Below are 21,568 nucleotides of genomic sequence, written 5' to 3' on the forward strand. Positions count from 1 at the left end.
GCAGAGCAAAGATAGACCTGTTTGCGTCTCAAGAAAACGCTCACTGCCCGGAATTTTTCTCAAAGAGCAGGGATGCGCTGGCCCACGTCTGGCCCCGCTGCCCGCTCTATGCCTTTCCCCCCATCACGCTCCTACCTCAGGTATTAGAGCGGATCAGGGAAAGCAGATGCTCAGTGTTACTGGTTGCTCCGTTCTGGAAGAACCAGGCTTGGTTCCCAGTTCTTATGCAGCTGACGAGCACTGCCCCATGGCCAATACCAGTGAGGAGGGACCTCCTCTCTCAAGCCAGGGGCTCGATCTGGCATCCTCGCCCGGAGCTTTGGTCCCTACATGCGTGGGCCATCAACGGGTACCCTCTGATATCCCAGAGGGAGTGTTAAACACGATCATGCAGGCTAGAGCTCCCTCTACGAGACGGCTCTATTCCTCAAAATGGTCAGTGTTCTCCAGCTGGTGCACAGCACGCGGCTTTTCACCCCTGGACTGTGGAGTGACGGAGGTTCTCTCCTTCCTACAAGAGCTACTGGATGAAGGCAGAGCCCCATCCACGCTCAAAGTCTATGTGGCGGCTATAGCAGCGTTTTCCAAACCAACGCTTGGTCAGTCACTAGGAAGGAACGATCTGGTCATTCGGTTCCTTAGAGGAGCTAAGAGGTTAAATCCTCCCAGACCTCCCTCAGTCCCCATATGGGACCTTTCTACGGTCTTGGAGGCCATGAAGGGTGCCCCATTTGAGCCTATCCAGTCAGTAGATATCAAACACTTGTCTTTCAAAACGGTGTTTCTTCTGGCTCTCGCTTCAGTGAAGCGCATAGGGGACTTACAAGCGCTCTCAGTGAGCGCGACGTGTATGGAGTTTGGGCCAAATGACTCGAAAGTCATACTCAAACCAAGGCACGGGTACGTCCCTAAATCCCTCAATACACCGTTCAGGGCCCAGGTAATTTCCCTGTCTGCCCTGCCGGTCTCTAACGAGGAGAAGGACGCCAGCTTCCTTTGCCCAGTCAGGGCGCTAAGGGCTTATGTGTCCCGCACGTCTGTTTTCAGACAGACGGAGCAGCTCTTTGTTTCACTCTACGGACGTTCTAAGGGACTCGCCGTTTCGAAACAGAGCCTATCCAGATGGATAGTCGATGCTATAGCGCTGGCTTACACCTCTAAGGGCTTGCAGTGCCCATTGGGTGTCAGAGCGCACTCCACGAGAGGCGTGGCCTCGTCGTGGGCTTGGTCTAGTGGGATTGCCTTGCAAGATATCTGTATGGCGGCAGGCTGGGCCTCCCCGTCTACATTTATAAGGTTTTATAACCTAGAGGTTCCCGCTCTGCAAGCTAAGCTGCTTTCAGTCTAGAAATCGGTACTGTCTGCCCCGAGTACGTCCGGCCCAGAATACCAAAATAGCGCGAGCAACGCTCGTTTAGATCGCGCAGCTCTATGGGCAATGTGTAAGACCCACTATATTCATCAGTCCAGGCCGGGGTCGCCCTGACTGAGTAAATACCATCACTATAACTGTTCTTATAGGATGCTGCATTACAGGAATGATGCTATTCTAGCCACTCTTCCTGGGCTCTCTGTGAGTCACTTATGATCATGTACTACATGAGCCCGGGCACCTGCCCTTGGGACTTTGGTGCTGGATCATAGCATGCACGGCGTTTTACACTGTTTCCCCTAGCGTAAGATATTACGCAGTACGAGAGTACCTCTCGTAAGAGAACGTACTCGGTTACTAACGTAACCTCGGTTCTCTCTAGAGAGGAAACGAGTACTGCGTATCTTGCCGTGCCTGCGCACGCTCCGGTTCGCTCCGGCGATGAAAAACCGGTAAGCTAGCCTTTCGATGCTATATTTATAGCCCCAGGCCACGCCCGTTTCGGCGGGACGTGACGTATGGGGCGCGAAGCGCCCCCATTGGTGATGACGTCACGATAGGGCCTTATCGATAGGCTGCTGCAGTTGCCGCAGGGCAGCCAATAGGCGCGCGAGCTGTCTCGCCTATGTCTGCATGCTGCCGCAACGCGTTTTACATTATTTCAAAATTAAGGATAATTTTTTGGCTTCAGTATCTCGCGGAAAAGAGATTTCCCCTAGCGTAAGATATTACGCAGTACTCGTTTCCTCTCTAGAGAGAACCGAGGTTACGTTAGTAACCGAGTACGTTTGGTTCTGGGTTAATAGTTTTGAAAACTGGGGTCAGGAACTGGCTCTTAACTGTAACACGTGGGCAATCACATACTGTAGTTTCTGTAATTCCAGAAATAATTCAGTAAATATGCAGGTTTCTCACTGTGCTTGCGGGATTGTTTGATATTATCTCTATATTTTGCCCTTTAGGATAATATGCCCGGAGGGGGATTTCAGGTCTAATACTGAGGTGTGTGTGTGTGTGTGTGTGTGTGTGTGCTCACACGGATGGCATATGGGCCAGCTGAACCTTGCTGTATGTGGCATATGTTTCACTTCTGCACCACCACACCCCACTGGGAAGGACAGTATGAAGGTTGTTAGGTGTGTGAGTTTCTTATATAAAATACTACACTCTAAAAACTCCTGGGTTATTTCTTCAACCCATTTTCTGGGTTATTTGTGTTGGGTTAAAATTATGGGTTATTTTTTCAGAGAGTAACCATTTTCTGGGTTATAGGGCTAATATTTTGACCCAATTCTTGGGTTGTTTGGGTTTCTGGGTTATTTTTCAAAGAGTAACCCATGTTCTGGGTTATAGGGTTGGCTAAGCTTTCTCTCTCTCTCTCGCGCGCAGTTGTTCTGGAATTTTCTCACAACAGTCGTTTGAAATAACCGTCGCTTCGCGCTCGATCCGTTTTGGCCTGTGCTTCATCGGTGCAACTTCATCTATATTCAAGGTAAGAGAATATTTTCAGTGTTGATGTAATGTTAACTTTTCTGTGTCCATGTCCCTGTTGCTAGTTTAGCACCATTTGCTAAAAAAAATAAATAAATACGTTGCTACTGAGACTAGCGTTAGCCGTGGTAATTCTGTGGTTGGCATGTAGCCGCGGCTATCACGACAACATCTAGGTCTAGGACAACTCGAGGTAACGTTATCGCACAAGCGGACGCGATTTTGAACACGGTCCTGAGCCGTTGCTGGGTGCCGCGGACAGACCGCCGCTGTGTGTGTGTGTGTGTGTCCGTTACACTCATAGAGAATAATGTGTTCGAATTTTAAAGACGCGGCGCTGCGCTTCGCGAGCCCCTTGAGAGAGTGCACGTCCGGTGAGCGATACCTCGAGTTGTCCTAGACGCGACGCGGCGCTTCTCGTCCGGTGTGCGAGCCCCATAGCTGCGGCTACAGAGCGACGAGGCAACACAATAGTTGAGTTATGTTTACCAGCTGTGCCGGGCTTATCATATTATACAGTGCTCTACTGGCTGAAGTAACGTTAGGTAGAGTTAAAGAAGCGGGTCAAGTCTTCAAATTGTTGCTAACCTCTATATTGCTATGTTTTCTCCACAGTTTTGTCGCTGATAAGCTAACTGAGTGGCAGCTGTCTGAGCTGACAGAGAATTTTAGAGGTGAGCATTTTACTCTTATTGCCCTTATATCATCTCTCTATACCTACTTCTTTTTTTTAATAAGACTTAAATGTGTCAGTGCAAGATTTTGTGAAAGTCACAACTTCTTCGACAGTGGGGTATGTACAACCCTAAAAGATTGCTGTGCCTTGTCTTCAAGCTGTTATGCATAAGAATGGGCTGTCATTACACTTTTTAATGAAAGAAAATATGTCATTCACACAAAATGGGTAATGTTAATGCTGCAAAATAACCACATTAGTTAACTAGCAATTTGGGCCACGTAAAAAAAATTAAATAAAAAAGCCACTGCATTACCTTAAAAGTGATTATTTGTTAGCTTGATAATGAAAGAGTGTCTGGTGAGTGGTTCACAATTGTCTCGACTTATTAACAATACTCATATTGTCTTGTTTTCTGTCTTTCAGATAGATGAGGAGGCATTTCTTCTCTTTGATGAGGACACCATCAAAAATCTTGTCCCCAAAGTTGGCCCCAGGCTTAAATTCCTGAGGCTCTTCTGAGAATTGTTGTTTATTTTTCTATTTTTTATTTCTAATATTGTTATTACAGTGTGACCTAAAATAAATATGAAAATAAACATGTCCAAGTGTGTGTTTTTTCTTATAGATTTTTATTTAATGCAATAAAAATGTAAAAGTGCTTGAAGTGTGTAATATAATGTAAAACAAAGTTTTATTTTCAGAAATAAGGCATACTGGGATAGTGACCCAAGTTAGGTTATTTTTGACCCAACTCCTATGTTAAAAAGGGACCAACTAATTTGTGGGTTATTTCTACCCAGATGTTGGGTTTTTTAAACCCAACATTTGGGTCAGGTATTTAACCCATAATGTGGGTCAAAAAGCATAACCCAATTTTCTGAGTTGAAATAACCCATAAATTAGTTGGTCCCTTTTTAACCCAGGAGTTGGGTCAAAAATAACCCATTATGGGTTATTTTTGACCCAGGAGTTTTTAGAGTGTATAAGCAGAAATTAAGTGTGTGGTCATTTGTGGGTTAATGAACACATTTAATTGCTGCACTGTATATTAGATAAGTGCACATGTTGATAGGAAAGGGCATATATACTGTACATGACACTCAAAACTGTTCATGGTAAAAAATGCAGTTGTTGGCGACGAGAAGGATGGCTGTTCTCATGGGCTAAATGAGGACATGTTTTGAAAGGCTATTTTCAATTTTTTTTTTGAAAATGGCTGTAGAACAGGAGTTTTAAAAGGGGGGTCTGCAAATATGTGCTATAGGGAGTCCATGAAAACTTTGAAAGAAAAACAAACATTTTACAAATTATTTTTGAAATATGTTTAACAATTACAATATGACTGTTTTATTCCGCTTTCTAAAGACTACTTTTTTGTAGAAAAAATATTTATAAATAAGTAAAATATTTTTTTAGATGATGTTTTAAGAATTTGCTTTAGTAAAATGGCAGTAAAAAGCCAATTATTTAATTTCAGAAACAACTATTTCACTTGCTTGAGTTTATAATATCACATTAAATATTCTTAAGAATTCAATTTTTTTTTAATAAAAAATATATAGACTAGGAAGGTCATTTTAATCATATATATGGGTCTTTGGCTTCAAGAAGATGGAAATAAATTATGTATATTTTAAAATAATAAATCTAATATTAATTAAATGTAAATTACATTTTAGTCCACAATCTGTAACTTGCAGCTCTGTGCTCAGCTAGAGTTCTTTGCAAAGTGTTCTGCATTCAAGCTATTGGCCTTGTCCATCTGTCAGAATTACTAATATAAATCCATAGCCTCTTTCACTTCTGCAGAAGACTCTCTTCTACGTGTGGTTTACCAGCTGTCCTTGGCTTAGATTATATCCTCCTTGGGTGGTAGATCTTTCAGTGTTATTGATCTAGAATCCTGGATCCGTCTTCTGCTAAGCCTCTCTTTTTTTTATCTATGAAAAGCTCATATTTTGCTGCAGTCCAATCAAATCTGATTCCCCAGAGCGATCTTGCTTTGTGCTCATATACTATGCCTATTTTTCTTACTGTTTCAACTTTTTTCAACATTGACTGTTTTTTTTTTGTCAATGTGATAATAGTTTTTTTTTTTAGAGTTTGACAGCAGCTGTTCATGGTAGACCACAAAAAGAGCAGTGTCTGCAAATATATGCAAAACACAAAAGGTTATGGTGACAGATTTTTCATTTTGGATCAACCCTTCATGAATACATTTTTCCTTGATCATCTGACATAAAAGAGTAGAATGTACGAAACCTACTGTACTTTCAGAACTGTCAGAACTATATATATATATATTTCCTGCATTTTGAGAGAATAATAGGAGAAAATGTGTTTAAATGGAAAGGAGCAGAAAACTGCATTTTTTTCTGCTGTTCGTAAACCCTGACTCACACCCAATCCCGATCTTAATTATTGGGTACATTTCACAGCCAGTGTGATCACAATTCAACCCCCTTTTTAAAATAAATATGACCCCTAAAGCCTGATATGCATCACATGAACATTTATTATGTGGTCAAGCATGAGAGTCCTGTGATTCAGTCAACAACAGCAGGAGAATGAGATAGGCTGTTGCTGAGGTGAATTAAAAAAGATAAACCTCACAGGGGAAGATTGAGGGAGTTTGAGAGAGACAGAAAAAGAGAGCAAGAACAGAAGAGCGAAAAACAGGTCAAGAGAAATGAGTGGCAGAAAGAGAAAATGAATAAGAAATTAAATGGCAAAAAAGCAAAGCAAAAAGCTGGTTAAGGATGAGTAGACCATCAGACAGTGTGTGTGTGTGTTTGTGTGTGTCTGAGAGATTCAGAGAAACTCTGTGTGAGCTACAGACAAAGAACACCAGAGGCACATTCTAAGAATAAGACCTGACATGTTGTCTGCTGTTGGCTTCTTTGGCTGGCTGACATATTTGGTACCGGACGAGAGGACATTCGTATGATGTCAGCACACATTCCCTCTCACACATCAAAACCAACGGAGCGGCCCAGTCTGCAAAGATGTTTCAGTGCAGTGTTCTCTATGGTTAGATTGTAAGCTCAGACTAAGTGTTTAGCACTTGCTGCTGTGGGCATGTGCCAGTTTGTCAACATGATCACTGACTGGAGCTGAACTAGAAGAAGTGTTGAATGTGATAACTGCTAAAGATATCTTTTTCAGTGTCTGTCTGAAATAGTACTGTAGAAAGTGACAGATACCGTTGATCTAAATTTGTTTTCAACAAGAAAAAATCCATTATGAATGACAAAATAGCGTTTATTAAATAACTTCTGGGTCCTCTACAGCATCAGTACCTGTATATATAGATTTTTCCAGAAATCACCTAGTCATTAAATCTTCATAAATCTTTATAAAATGCATGCCAATTTTGTATGGACAAACAGATGCTTAGGAAAGCGCTGTGGTGGTTTTGTTTCACATTTACTCAGGGTAACTTTAGCCTTGTTGTAACTTAAATCAAATTATTTTTGGTATTTTCTTCCCTTTTATTCACATGAATTATGTTTACAGGGGCAGATTATTGATTAATAAAGACTTATTTTTGCACAATTTCTTGTACAAAACTGTGTTATGACGTCAAAACTCTTGTACCATAGTGCATGATTTGTAAGCTAATACATTTAGGCATTTGCATCACATAACAAGCTCCATACTGTATGTATGGCTTTTCCGATGTACCTGATACAGCACTGTGATGCTGAGCGCTTGGGTAAGAGTCTCGTGAAACATGAGTCACAACAAAAGAGCTCAAAGACTTGTGGAAGCAAGCCATATTGTTTTTAGTTTTACACAGAAAATAATTTTTTATCTCACTTTTGCTTTTTTAAGCATTATGGGTTAGGTTTAGAGTATGGTATAAATGCGATATTAACCTTTTAGTGCAACTCCCCGGACATTTTATTTTCTATACTGCTGTGATATGTACAACAGCCAATGTAAAACATTCCCAGTTTCACATTTATCTGTTCCGAATAAAACTGAATGCGCTTTTAGCAAAACTCAATGGACTCAATTTCACTTTAAACTGTCGCAAAATGTCCAAGAAGCATTGTAATTTTGCAGAAATGTCAGATCATGCACGTATTTCCAATGAGCATGGGTTGGATAAGAAGTGCAGTGTAAAACATATTTTAGCTTTAGACTTGTGTGTTCAGTGTATGTGTTCAGTGTGCATAATGTGAGGGAATACAGCTACACTGCCTCCTTAATAAGCCTTTAATCTTATATCCATAATTGATAAGTTCTTTTTGGAAAATTCATAATTGCTGAGCCGTACATTCTAAATAATTAAGATGACCTGGTGTGCATATGACAATTATTTTTTTTGTAATTATGCACATTTTACGCTCCCCTTTTTTGAGTAGAACTGAAATGAAACTGTCTCCTCAGAACTTCTTGAAGAGACCCAGGATGTCTCAAGGTCTCATTGACTGTACAGAGTCTAATCTGTGACTACAATTTTCAGCAGCATAAACAATAATGATAGCTACTTAGAAGTTCAACTTTAGGTGAAGGAATAAAAAGAAAAGAGGTAGGAGCGAGGGAAAGCCAGGACAGCTCATTCCCTTTGGGTCTCAGCGGCTTGTCGCCCATAGTAAAGAAGTCAGTCAGGGTTTCTCGCGCTTTCAGTCCCGTGGGTACTGACGCTAATATGAAGTGTCCGTGCTAGCGACAGCTTTGGAAGAGAGATGGTGGAGTGAAGAGACTTTGAAGCCCCAGCTTCTCTGTTTAAAAGCCTTCTTGCTCACAGAGTCCTCAATGCCTGAAAACGTGCATGCTGTTTTTAGAAACTGCCCTAACTCCTCTGTTAAGCTGTCTGCTCTGGGAGGTGGCTTTGTTGGATAAAAATAGATATGTTCATGTGGAGTCCTCTAAATATTTGATACAGTCTAATTTGTTTGCGAGGACCAAGCAACAAGTCAAATAACAGGCAATGAAACAATGTGAAGGGACTGTTGCTAAAAATATATACAGCCTGTGCTCTCAAGGCTTAGCTGAATCCGCTATTGATTGGAAGAGCTTGTTCCAGTCATACCTGGCCTAGAGGTTTACCAACATATATATATATATATATGTATGTTAGACCTACAGAATTGCTTTCCCAACTAGTCAAACACAGTTCACTTCACATATTAAGTGTGCTATAAAACTAGATCGATATTGTGTTACTAATCAAAAATTTGTAGTTGCCTTGATGAATTTATTGGCTGAGTGAGGAATTTAGTCAACAAACATTTATTTTTATTTTTATTTTTTACAAAAATATATTTCAATACTTCTGCATTCTCTCACAATTATCTAGGTGGGTAATTATATTGTATGTCATTTTCGGGTATCAGGGAGCCGCTATCAGTATCTGGGGTATTGAAATTGCTTTTTAATGTGCATTCCAATGTCGAATTTGTGATCACTTGTCTCTGTATATAAAGCGGCGGTACTGACTGCATATTTTACAAGATGAGATTGTCGATGCTCAGGACCTGTTCGGATTTAGGCTTTTGGCAAATGCCTACTATTAAACATATATTACACTTTTTTTTCCTACTTTTTTCCACTATTGTAAAAAAATTTCTTATGCAAAATTAATGTTTTGTAAATATAGTCGGTTTTACTTTTAGAGGTTTATTATATGCATGCTTTATGCAATGTTCTTCCTCAGTTTTCCATTTGAAAATGAAACATTTTAGAAGTAAAGTTTTTTAAGGTATTTTTATCAAGAAATAATTTGTTAGGTGTGACATTTAGCCAGACCATTTGAAGGAAATATGGCCACATATAAATTACTTAAATTGTTTCTTGAATAGAGTTTGTTTTGTTTTCCATGTTAACATTACTTATGATAAAATTGCAAACAATTTAATAAGAATAATTTGTTACATTTATATAGCGCTTTTCTGGATACTCAAAGCGCTTTACATAATATGGAAGGGGGAATCTCCTTAACCATTGCCCTGAAAAGCTTTTGACCCCACAATGGTTTTCATCCAGATATTCTGCTACCTGAAGAAAAAAGAAAAAAAAGAAAAAAAGACTGTAAATGGTCTCATTTTCAGCGAACACCTCTTCTTCACTCTCTGGAGACAGAATTAGTGTATTTTAGATGAGTCTGAACTTCCTCTAACTTTGATGGCTTGTTTCTTTCATTAAATCTAATGGTCCGTTAAAATCCGTGAATGGTATCATAATATCAGCAGAGCTTCTGAAAGATACAGAATGTTGCATTGTATTTCACAAGCCGGGATATAAAGATGATTTCAACAAATAGGTCCATCCACCTTTAGGATTTTCCTTGTAGCGTAGTGACTTGATGTGATTTGAAATGAGAAGACTCGAATGTTGCACAGCCGTGTCGTCACTTCAACGCAGTCTGCATGTCAATCAAATGACTATCATCAAAGCATTCCAAGCGGAGACAACATTATAGTCAAGGATGGAGAGATAACTTTAAAAAGAGATGCGGCAGAAAGGGAGACGGCTTGTGTTAGCAGGGAAAATATGTGAATTGGCAGCTGCCAAATCTCCTTTAATCTGACTAGCGAAATTGAAATACTTTCATTTCAGTGCAGGTATTCACACGCATACTTCAAACTAGTTGCTGTCAGCTTTGTGATTGAACTTTGATTGATCAATTAAATAATACAGATGCCTGTTCAGCAATACAAATAGATTGACACTCTACTGGCACTCACTTGGAATGGGATTATTAATAAATCTCTACATCACTCCCCTAATTCAAAAATACAACCTGTGTTTGATGGGGGAAAATATATTTTGTTGCTGCTTGTATGTTTCTAAGTGAAATAAAGATCTGTCCCTGTAATCATAATTTGTGTGAAAAGGAATAAAAGTAATTTTACCGCCACTAGTGTTCATTTCAGTTCATTTCAGTGTATTGTTTGTCTAAGTACATTTATGAGTTTTGCAGGTAAAGTCAAATTTTTCCAATGACCCTATAGACAGAAAAAAAGTGGCCAAAATCTGATTATTATTATTGCTAATGTGTGACTCAGATCTGTTTTTTTTTTTTCTTCATAAGAGTGTGAACAGCACAAACCACATTTTTTATTTTATTTTTATATAGGTTTTTTTGCCGATTTTTGCCTTTTTATTGTGACAGGACAGTATAGAGTGGACAGGAAGCGAGGTGGGAGAAAGACGGGAAATGGGATCGGGAAAGGTCCACGAGCCGGGACTCGAACTGGGGCCGCCCGAGCGCAACGGCGCTACATGTCGGCGCGCTGACCACGAGGCCATCGGCACCGACAGCACAAACCACATGTTATCAGATCTTTTCAATTCTGATTTGGACCACTTGTGGTTCTAAATCACATACAGGTCTGATGTTTGCAATGCAACCTTAGTCTGAACAGACATATCAGAATTTGTGCGATTTTATATCACTCTAGATCGAGAGACATGAGTCATTCCAAAGATTTTACATACGGGTAGTTCTTTGGTCAGTTAGCAGGGCTCTCAAGTTTTGAAGACAGACAAGAGTGAGAGTCACAGCTTTCTGGAAATTTCTTTGGGTCGTAAAACTCTTATCAGTCTCAATGTGTCCTGTAACAGGACACCGCGTTCTGCCAGTGTGTTAGCTTCATTTGGGATGTTAGTTTTTGGGGGAAGTTTCACAGGCCTTTGTTGGGAGAGTGAGTTTGCTGGATTATTCATAAAAAAAAAAGAATAATTTGTGTGTGTCTGATTGGTCCAGACGCTCACGTGAGAGTGGCACGGCCAGATATATTTTGGGCGCTGCGGCATATTAAATATATTATAAATAGTTTTTCCGCGTGAGAAATACAATGTGTGGCGGGAGTGCGTGACAAAAGACCGAAATGAGTGGCTGTCATGCTCAATGCGTGACACTTGGGAGCCCTGATTTAGTCAATATGGCATTCAGCATCGAAGTTAGTCAGTGGAGGGACAGTGAGGTGTTAGAACTCAGTTAAGTGATATGACCGAGTAGAACATGTTCCAATCAACCAATGAAATTTGAGTAGAACAATATTTCAATCAACCAATCAGATTTGAGGGATAGTTTTTTTAGTTAATGTCAAGTTTAGGCTTACAAGAAGAGTTAGCGGATTCTACACCATTCTTATACACCTTTCATCTTCCTCTGAATTTAGAGATTAAATGTATGGGTAGTGTTAGGTTTAGGGGTAGGGAAAGGAGGACATCCTCATCTTTGTCCTCCTTATTGCTGACTTCAGTGGCCTTCATGTTTACAGTGTACTGTTTGTGCATTCAGGTCAGGTCAGGACCTTGATAAATTCACACTCAAATCTGATATTGACCACATTAAAAAATATGTTGTGAATAGCCAATCAAAAAAAATTGGATCTGAGTACTAAATCAGAATTGAGCACTGAGGCTTAAACGTAACCTATGTTGCAACCATATCAGTAATGGGCACTTTTATAAGACACTACTCACCAGATAAAAAAACTAAAACTGAGGCCTTGATTAACAATTGAATCTCCTTCAAAATGGCAAAAACAGTTGATATTGGAACATTCCTCAGTCTCCACTAAATTATCTTTTAGAATGATGTACATCTTTCTGAATATTTTATATTTAGTTTGTATTTCATTGGTTGGGTAATACTTCTGAATGGTTTAGTTCTTTTTTTTACATCAGGAATTGCTCAGGAGGACATGGATTTTCATGACACCTTGTGCTGTAGTGAAACACTTCAGTGCGACTGTGACATTCCACGTGTGACTGCAGAGCGACTAATGGAGGATACAATGACAGACACACACAAAAGCAAACCCAGTGAAACTTCTTCTCGACTAGCATAGACCCGTCTAATGAAAAGAAGACTTCTCTCTTTTGACTTCTCTCACCAAGTCAAATCTCTCCATGGCACTCTTTCTGTCTGTCTGTCTTTCTTTTATTCTCTGGCGCTGTTTTCTTGTGTAATAAATACACCCGTCCTCAGCACTCTCTCACCCACATAACACCTTGTCTCCCACTTAGGCTTTTTAATTCTTCATCCCTCATTTTTTCATCTTCCATCCTTTCACCAACAGTGCTTTTAGTTTTTGAATTTCAAACTGGGAGGATTAGTGAAGGTGGTTTTCACAATGCATTCTCTCCGTTCAGACAAACTGCAGGCCAACGGGCTTTAATGAGATTTTAAAAGGACCTTTTACTTTTCGTCTATCTCTCTCTCCCCCTTCCTCCATCTCTCAGTGAAAAGACTGCTACCTCAGTCAGAAGAGAGCAAAAAACATGCAGCCCACAATGAAGAAAGAAAAATATGAAAGCAGATAACGCTATTCCGTCTTCCACCGCTCTATTCTCTCACCGTCTATGTATGTATATCCTTTTTTTCTCATGCATTCTCTGCAGCTCTCCCCCTCAAAATGCGATTATCTGCCCTTCCAAACACACAACACTCTCACATCCATGTGGAAGAGAGAAGCATAAGGAGAAAGCAAAGGAAGAGAGAATAGAATGTATATCGCAGTGGATGGAAGTAATTGAGGATCTTTTTTGAGGTGTAGGAAATAGGCATATGTGTCAGGCTGCAACCAAATTGTCACTCAGAGAGAGAGAGGAAGAGGCACAAATAGAAAGAGAATCACTTCACAAATAGAATACTAAGAGGTGAACACTACAAAAAAAAAAAAAAAGAAGAATTTGGCTTGATTTAGTCACTCTCATGTCGTTCCAAACCGGCATTTAATATTTTTCTCTGCATAAAAAAGTAGGCACAGAAATTGTTGTGTTTACCCTATGAACCATCATGCCATTAAATTCATAATGCACAAACTGGACGCAGACACAAGCTTTGGTAGATTATGACTTTAGAAGACAAAGAAAGAAAGAAAGAAAAGGCATAGAAACAATTTTCACTTAAAAATTGCTAGTAAATTTAAAAATAGTTACAAAGAAACAAGTAACACATTCACATTGAATAAATATTACATTTTGAAGTAGAAAGACTGAAATAGTATTTTCCTATAAAATGTCCTCCAATAATCTTTTGTTTTAATTACAGCTTTGAAAGATTCTGAAGTAATTTTCACTACTTTTATGGTGCATTGTATGGTGTTTTTGTCCTGATCCTATAACTCTGGTCCTGTCCTCACTGTCCTGCAGAGTTTATTTCAATGTCTAATAAAACACACCTGCCTGTAATTTTTAATCAAGAAGAATATGGCTCAGTTTTTTTCAGATAATCATTGCATGACTGGAGTTGGCCATCCCTATTTTTGGAGACTGAGAGTCACTATGACCCATTTTGTAATACAAGAGCTATGCAAGCTAAGCTATAGTGATTTTTCAAAAATTAGTTCTTGTTTTTTTAAGCCAATATTTTGGCACCAAACCATTTGGACACAAGTCTTTTTTATGTTGTGTGTGTGTGTGTGTTTTTTTAACTTCCATGTCATCTTTCATGCCTGTTATGTGCAGTCCAAAAGAAGGAGAGCACACAAACACTGTTGGCCTTGCAAGCATGGCAATATTGATTAAACTGAGATTTGACTGATCAAACCACCTCTGTAAGGCCTTTCAGCCTTTCAACGTATTGTGATTATGCAGTATAATGCAATTAGTCAACCTCGTAATTTGATAACATGTTAGTCACTGTGTTTGATTACATTTGTTTATATTTGATGTGCAACTTTACATTGAAATTATGAATTAGTCAATACATTTGTTACCTCCATCTAAAACATCTCAAATGCATTAAAGCAGTAGTCCTCAACTGGTGGGCTGTAATCCAGATGTTTTCAGGCAGGAGGGGGAAATCAGTGCTAAAATCAAATAATGAAAGGCAACCATATAAACATGTATAGTTAAGATCACAAAATAAATTGGATTAGTAAGCTTTAAAATGGAGTATTATCAGGCTTTCTTATCAGGCTTATGCTACTCTGAATAATACCTGAACTTCGTATTTTGAGCACTTCCTGCGTTGTTGTTGCTTTTGCCTCTTTATGATGACTCGCTGAATTTAGTCCTAATTTGTAAGTCGCTTTGGATAAAGGCGTCTGCTAAATGACTAAATGTAAAAATGTAAATGTAAATGTAAGTATAAAAGCTTTCCCTATCTTATGTGTTTTATGTTAAAGTCTGTTTTTTTCCTCTAGTTTTATCTCGTTGGCGTCAAACCAAACAGATGCCAGCATGGACAATTTGCATGACATACCCTCGCCTTCAAAATACAAACACAAGGTAATAAAATATGAATATTTTAAACTCAGACAACATTAACAATACTTGTTCACTTACAATTTAAACAGATATTGTGCTGACCACAAAGCGATTCATTTTGATATCTATCTATAAATTAAAGGAACGTCTTTCTGTCTGTCTGTGTCGGTTATTCGCATATCTCTCGAACCATTAGTCCGATGGATTTCAAACTTGACAGGTGTCTTGCTACGTGCACGAGTAAGTGCAGTGCCAACCTTTTGCTGCTCTAGCCGCTGGCCACTCCCCCTCTCACACTGCATACTGAGTGAGCACAGCGCAGGACCAGAGGCCACTCCCTCTCTCACACACACTAAGTGAGCACAGCGCAGGACCAGAGACAGAGAGGGTTGAAGAAAGCAGCGGAGCTTAAGTAGCGTTTTCTCTGAGTTCACTGTGTAGCCTGATCCCTGAATCGTCGCACTTATTCATTTGTGGATGTTAACTGAATCTGTAAGTCAGCTACACTGTTTACTTCTGAATATTATATTTTATTCTGGTGCGCTTAACGTTATCGCTACTGTGTAATAGTAGCCTATATACTATTCACCAACTAATCATATCCTATTCAATGCGTTCACAGTCTCTTTCACGGCCATCATTTGTAGTAGCCTATTCACAAACTGTTTGCTCAAGCGTAATGTGAAGTGGTAGGCGGAGTTTTCTTTGCAGCGCTATGTACGCAGCTGTTCGCCGCGAGTCTTCAAACTACAGGAGCAGCAGGTAACGTGAAGCTAATATGGAAAAGTTACATTTATCCTACCATGTTACTGTTAAAGTTGCGGCAGCATGCAAGTTATGCTTAAAGTATAACTCGATTTCCCAGTAGGGGTTCAGCCGCATTCTGAGTCTGACAATGTCATTCATTTTTATTCAAGGCAAGTGTTAGCTTGGGGAAATACATCTAGTGAAATTAGGTTATTAGGACATAAGTCCATGTCCAACTCTAAATTGTAAGGAATTTATATCTTTGATTTTATAGTAACACTTTACAATAAGGTTCATTTGTTTATTATTCATGTATTAACTAACAGGAACTAACCATGAGAAACACATGTGTTACTGTATTTGTTAATAATAATACACCTGTTAATTGTTTGTTCATGTTTTGTCACAGTCAGTGCATTATGTTAACAAATACAACTTTTGATTTTAATAATGTTTTAGTAAATGCTGAAATTAATATTAACTAAGATTAATAAATGTTGTAGAAGTGCTATTCATTATTAGTTCATGTTAAAAAAAATTACCTAATGAAACCTTATTGTAAAGTGTTACTGATTTCATGATAGCTAATACTTTAATGCATATAAAATACATACAATTTACAACATCATCACAACTAAACATGAATTCCTCATAATTACCTTCTTGATTCTCACTGTTTTGTTTGGTAAAGTAAATAATATTTAGTAATATTATCATAATTTCCCTATTTTCGTTTGATGTGTTATGCATTATATTTGCATCATTGTGTCATAATGACTAGATGAGACAGGAAGCAAGTGCAAGTAATATTTATTACGGCAACACAGTCAACAGTACAAGCAGAAGTGAGATGGGTGACGCAGGGACAAGATGGTCAGGATCCGTGATGAAGTGCTGTGACGGTGACGGTGAGACGACGACAAAATCCACGAAGAACGGGAACAGGAACACAAGGCAGGAACGGACACCGGAACACCAACACAGAGGACATCAACCAACGATCTGACAAGGATGATACAACAACGGTGAGTATTTATAGAAGAGTGGATTGCTTGCAGCTGGTGAAGTGATGATGATCAGCTGGAGCGGATCAGGTGATGTCATACACACACCCACTGCACACGCGCTCACACAACAACATAAACACGAGACTAAAAGGAACAGAGAATACGTCTACCGTGACAGTACCCCTCCTCCTAAGAACGCCTCCTGGCGTTCCCAGGCCCCCCTACCTGTCGATTGAAATCATCGATAAGGGAGTGATCCAGGATGTCTCTAGCAGGTACCCAACTTCTCTCCTCCGGACCGTAACCTTCCCAGTCCACCAAGTACTGAAATCCGCGTCCCCTCCGCCTAGAGTCCAGAATACGATTAACCGAATAAGTGGTCTCCCCATCTACGAGTCGCGGTGGGGGAGGAACCGGGACAGGCGGATTAATGTGAGAATGAAACACTGGTTTAATCTTAGACACATGGAAGGCGGGATGAATCCTCCTGTACGCGGGAGGCAATTTGAGGCGGACTGCCACCGGACTAATGATTTTGGTGACAGTAAACGGGCCAATAAATTTAGGTGCAAGCTTATTAGAGACGGTACGCAAAGGAATGTTCTTAGTAGAAAGCCACACTTTTTGACCCACGACGTATACGGGAGGCTTCGACCTGTGGCGATCGGCCTTGGCCTTGGTGCGCGCTCCCACTTGGAGTAGAGTCTCACGGGCTCTAGTCCAAGTACGATGACACCTCTGGACAAAGGCGTGAGCGGAGGGAACCGCAACCTCGGATTCCAGACTGGGAAAAATAGGTGGCTGGTAACCTACACTACACTCAAATGGAGAAAGGCCCGTGGCCGACACTGGCAACGTGTTGTGAGCGTACTCCACCAAAGAGAGTTGCTGGCTCCATGAGGAAGGATTCTTGGACACCAAACATCGCAACACCCTTTCCAAATCTTGGTTGGCTCTCTCGGTCTGACCATTGCTCTGGGGATGAAACCCTGAGGACAGACTAACCGTCGCCCCCAGTAATCTACAAAATTCTCGCCAAAATTTGGACACAAACTGGGGACCCCTGTCAGAGACCACGTCAATCGGGAGGCCATGTAAGCGAAAGACGTGGTCTACGACGGCTACCGCTGTCTCCTTAGCTGAGGGTAATTTGGGTAAGGGGACAAAATGGGCTGCCTTCGAGAACCGGTCCACCACGGTCAAAACGACCGTGTTCCCTTGAGAGGGTGGGAGGGCGGTAATGAAATCTAGAGCGATATGGGACCAGGGTCTCGAAGGAACCGACAGCGGTTGAAGTAACCCATCAGGAGGTCGATTGGAAGTCTTACCAGTGGCACAAACCGAGCAAGCCAAGACAAAATCGTGAATGTCGCGAGCCATACGTGGCCACCAGAATCGTTGCTTGACTAAAAAACTAGTCCGATTAACTCCTGGATGGCACGCCACGTTGGAACCATGACCCCACTGGATAACGTCGGACCGTAATCCCTCCGGCACGAATAAGCGGCTCGGTGGACACCCGGGCGGAGGCGTTACCCCTTCTAAGGCCTTCTGGACCCTCGATTCGATCTCCCATGAGAGTGTGGAAACGACTAGAGTTTCGGGCAAAATGCACTCGGGAGTAGTCGGGCGTGCGGAAAAATCAAATATGCGAGATAGAGAGTCGGGTTTGATGTTCTTAGAACCCGGGCGGTACGAAATAGAAAAATCGAAACGACCGAAAAAAAGTGCCCACCGAGCCTGCCTGGAGTTCAGTCTTTTAGCAGTGCGAATATACTCTAAATTCTTGTGATCAGTCCAGACGATAAAAGGTACCCCTGACCCTTCTAACCAGTGGCGCCATTCCTCCAACGCTAGCTTAACTGCCAACAACTCCCTGTTGCCAATGTCGTAATTACGTTCTGCCGGGGACAACCGATGAGAAAAAAACGCGCATGGATGCACCTTGTCGTCTACAGGGGAGCGTTGGGACAACACTGCACCTACTCCCACCTCTGACGCGTCGACCTCCACCACGAACTGACGTGATGGATCAGGGGCGACAAGAATGGGGGCTGAAACAAAGCGGCCTTTCAGTTTAGTAAACACAGCCTCGGCTGTGTTAGACCACCTGAACGTCGTCCTGGGGGAGGTCAAGGCGGTCAGAGGTGCGACTAGTTGGCTGAAATTGCGAATAAAACGCCGATAGAAGTTGGCGAACCCCAGGAACCTCTGCAGGGCCTTGCGAGAATCCGGGCTTGGCCAATCTACCACAGCCTTGATCTTCTCAGGGTCCATCCGCATCCCCTCAGACGACACGATGTACCCAAGGAAAGGAACTGACTGTGCATGGAATTCGCATTTCTCCGCCTTGACAAAAAGCCCATTCTCTAGCAACCTCAGAAGCACTCGTCGGACGTGTTGCACATGTTCCTGGAGAGAAGAAGAAAAAATCAATATGTCGTCCAGGTAGACATATATGAACTGATCGATCATATCTCGCAACACATCATTGACCAGTGCTTGGAAAACTGCCGGGGAGTTGGACAGCCCGAAGGGCATGACCAAATATTCAAAGTGCCCCCTGGGGGTGTTAAAGGCAGTCTTGAAAAATGTCCCGCTCCTCCACAATATAGGCAAAGGCCCTGGGACCTCCGCCTCTCCCTCTCCTCCCGGGAAAGCCGAGCTCGACCCACCTGCATGGGCTCGGGATCGTAGACTGGGCTGACCACGTCCCTGCCGTTGGATCTTGAACCGTCGACCCCTCCGAAGGTACGGGTGGACGGGACTCGACGTTCGATCCTGGATAGCCGAGCGTCCACCCGCAGAGCCAAGTCAATCAACCCGTTCAGTGTGGTAGGTAGATCCAAGGCGTAGATCTCCTTCTGGACGTGGTCAGCCAACCCATGCAGGAACATATCCCACTGCGCCTCCTCGTTCCAGCCGCACTCCGCCGCCAGGGTCCGGAATTCGATAGAAAAATCTGAAACTGATCTTTCACCTTGACGAAGATCCGCCAATGTCCTGGCAGCCTCTCTCCCCGAAAGCGCTCGGTCAAAGACCTTCTTCATTTCGGCGGAGAGGGTCTGGAACGAGGCGCAGCATGGATGTTGATTCTCCCACACCGCCGTTCCCCAGAGTGCCGCCTTCCCAGTCAGCAAGGTGATAACGAACGCCACTTTGGCCCGTTCCGTACTGAAAGTCTGTGGTTGAAGAGCAAAGTGCATTGAACAACGCGTCAAGAATGCTCTACAAAAAGCTGGTTCACCTGAATAGGTCTCTGGTGTGGGCAGACGAGGCTCGGACTGGGAGGGTCTTGCAGGTGTTGCGGGGGGAACAGCCGGTGTGGGCGGCGCAGCGGGAATCTGTAGGCGCTGGATCTGCTGGGTGAGCTCGGACACCTGCGTCACCAGGGCTAGTACTGCGCGACCCGTGTCGCCGATCTCCTGTTGTTGCGAATCCATTCTTCGGATACTGTGATGAACAAACTCCTCGAATGATCCAGAATCCGCGCTCGCTGCTTCCATTCCGTGGTCAGATCGTTCTGTCATAATGACTAGATGAGACAGGAAGCAAGTGCAAGTAATATTTATTACGGCAACACAGTCAACAGTACAAGCAGAAGTGAGATGGGTGACGCAGGGACAAGATGGTCAGGATCCGTGATGAAGTGCTGTGACGGTGACGGTGAGACGACGACAAAATCCACGAAGAACGGGAACAGGAACACAAGGCAGGAACGGACACCGGAACACCAACACAGAGGACATCAACCAACGATCTGACAAGGATGATACAACAACGGTGAGTATTTATAGAAGAGTGGATTGCTTGCAGCTGGTGAAGTGATGATGATCAGCTGGAGCGGATCAGGTGATGTCATACACACACCCACTGCACACGCGCTCACACAACAACATAAACACGAGACTAAAAGGAACAGAGAATACGTCTACCGTGACACATTGTCTTTTCATAGAATGCCAAGTAAATAAAGGATAAAAATAAAATAAAAACCAAGGAACTCTTTTTTTGTTTGTTTTTTTTTGCCCTTTTTGGTTCTTCCGCCCCTGCTCCTGAGGAGGTCTGTGCACGCCACTGTTTTGAGGTGTCACACAAATCTATTTCTCCACACGTCAAAAAAAAAATACAAATAAATAAATAAATAAATACATAGCTGCGGTGAAGTATGGTGGTGGCAGCATCATGCTGTGGGGCTGCTTTTCATCAGCAGGAACTGGGCATCTCATTAAAACTGGAAGAATGGATGGAGTAAAAGACTGGCAAATTCTGCAAAAGAAAATAAAGCTTAGAACCAAATTTATTTGTCAGCAGAACTACTCACAGATTCCAAATACAAGGTAACAAAACACTATAAAATAATGTGTTGGCTCAAATAAATAAATAAATTAATAAATAATAATAATAATAATAATAATAAATAATGTAACAGTTTGCATCAATCTGTTTGAGTTATGACAGATTTGATTGAAATGATCTTCATCCAACAAACTACATTGAGCTAGAGGAACTTAATCATTTGGAACATAAAAACATATTTTTATGTTTAAATTTAAAAGGTTTAATTAAAGCCATACATTTAAATTTTTTACTTGCATTTATTTAAGTTGTGGTAACAGGTACCCTGAATACATTTTTTAAGTGAATGAACACATTAGTGGGCCAAGTCTCAAAGTCTTATTCCAACATAGAGTGGAAAACTAACATTTAAACTTTTGGTATTTATATTAGACATTAAACTGATTACAGCACCTTTGCTGGATCGTTTTATTTATGTCAAAACCTCATTCTGAGTATCATCAATAACTGACTACCACACAAGCAGAAATAGAAATAGAATAGAAATAGAATCTGTGAAATAATTTAACAATTCTCACATGAATTGCAAATCCTGAAAAGCAGATATTGGTGATATATTTACCTCAACTAAAAATTGTTTAAAAATACACTATATGGCCAAAAATAAATGGAAACCTGAAGACCCCAACCAAATGTTCTTGCCGAGTAGTTTTGTATCATATCAAGATTATCTCTCCACCCAGATACATATTGTATATTTATGGAACCGTGACACCACAGGTGGCATGTGACATGGAC

General features: G+C 41.4%; 1 long non-coding RNA gene across 1 annotated transcript; it reads left to right on the forward strand.

Moving 5' to 3' along the window:
* The first annotated feature begins 2,536 nt into the window (after positions 1-2,536).
* On the forward strand, positions 2,537-4,142 carry LOC309493623. The gene is made up of 3 exons (XR_014204023.1): positions 2,537-2,864; positions 3,479-3,537; positions 3,966-4,142. It is a non-coding gene; the product is annotated as an uncharacterized lncRNA (long non-coding RNA).
* Positions 4,143-21,568: the final 17,426 nt, after the last annotated feature.

The sequence above is a fragment of the Leuciscus leuciscus genome, assembly GCF_965113295.1.
Source record: "Leuciscus leuciscus genome assembly, chromosome: 3".
NCBI lineage: Eukaryota > Metazoa > Chordata > Actinopteri > Cypriniformes > Leuciscidae > Leuciscus > Leuciscus leuciscus.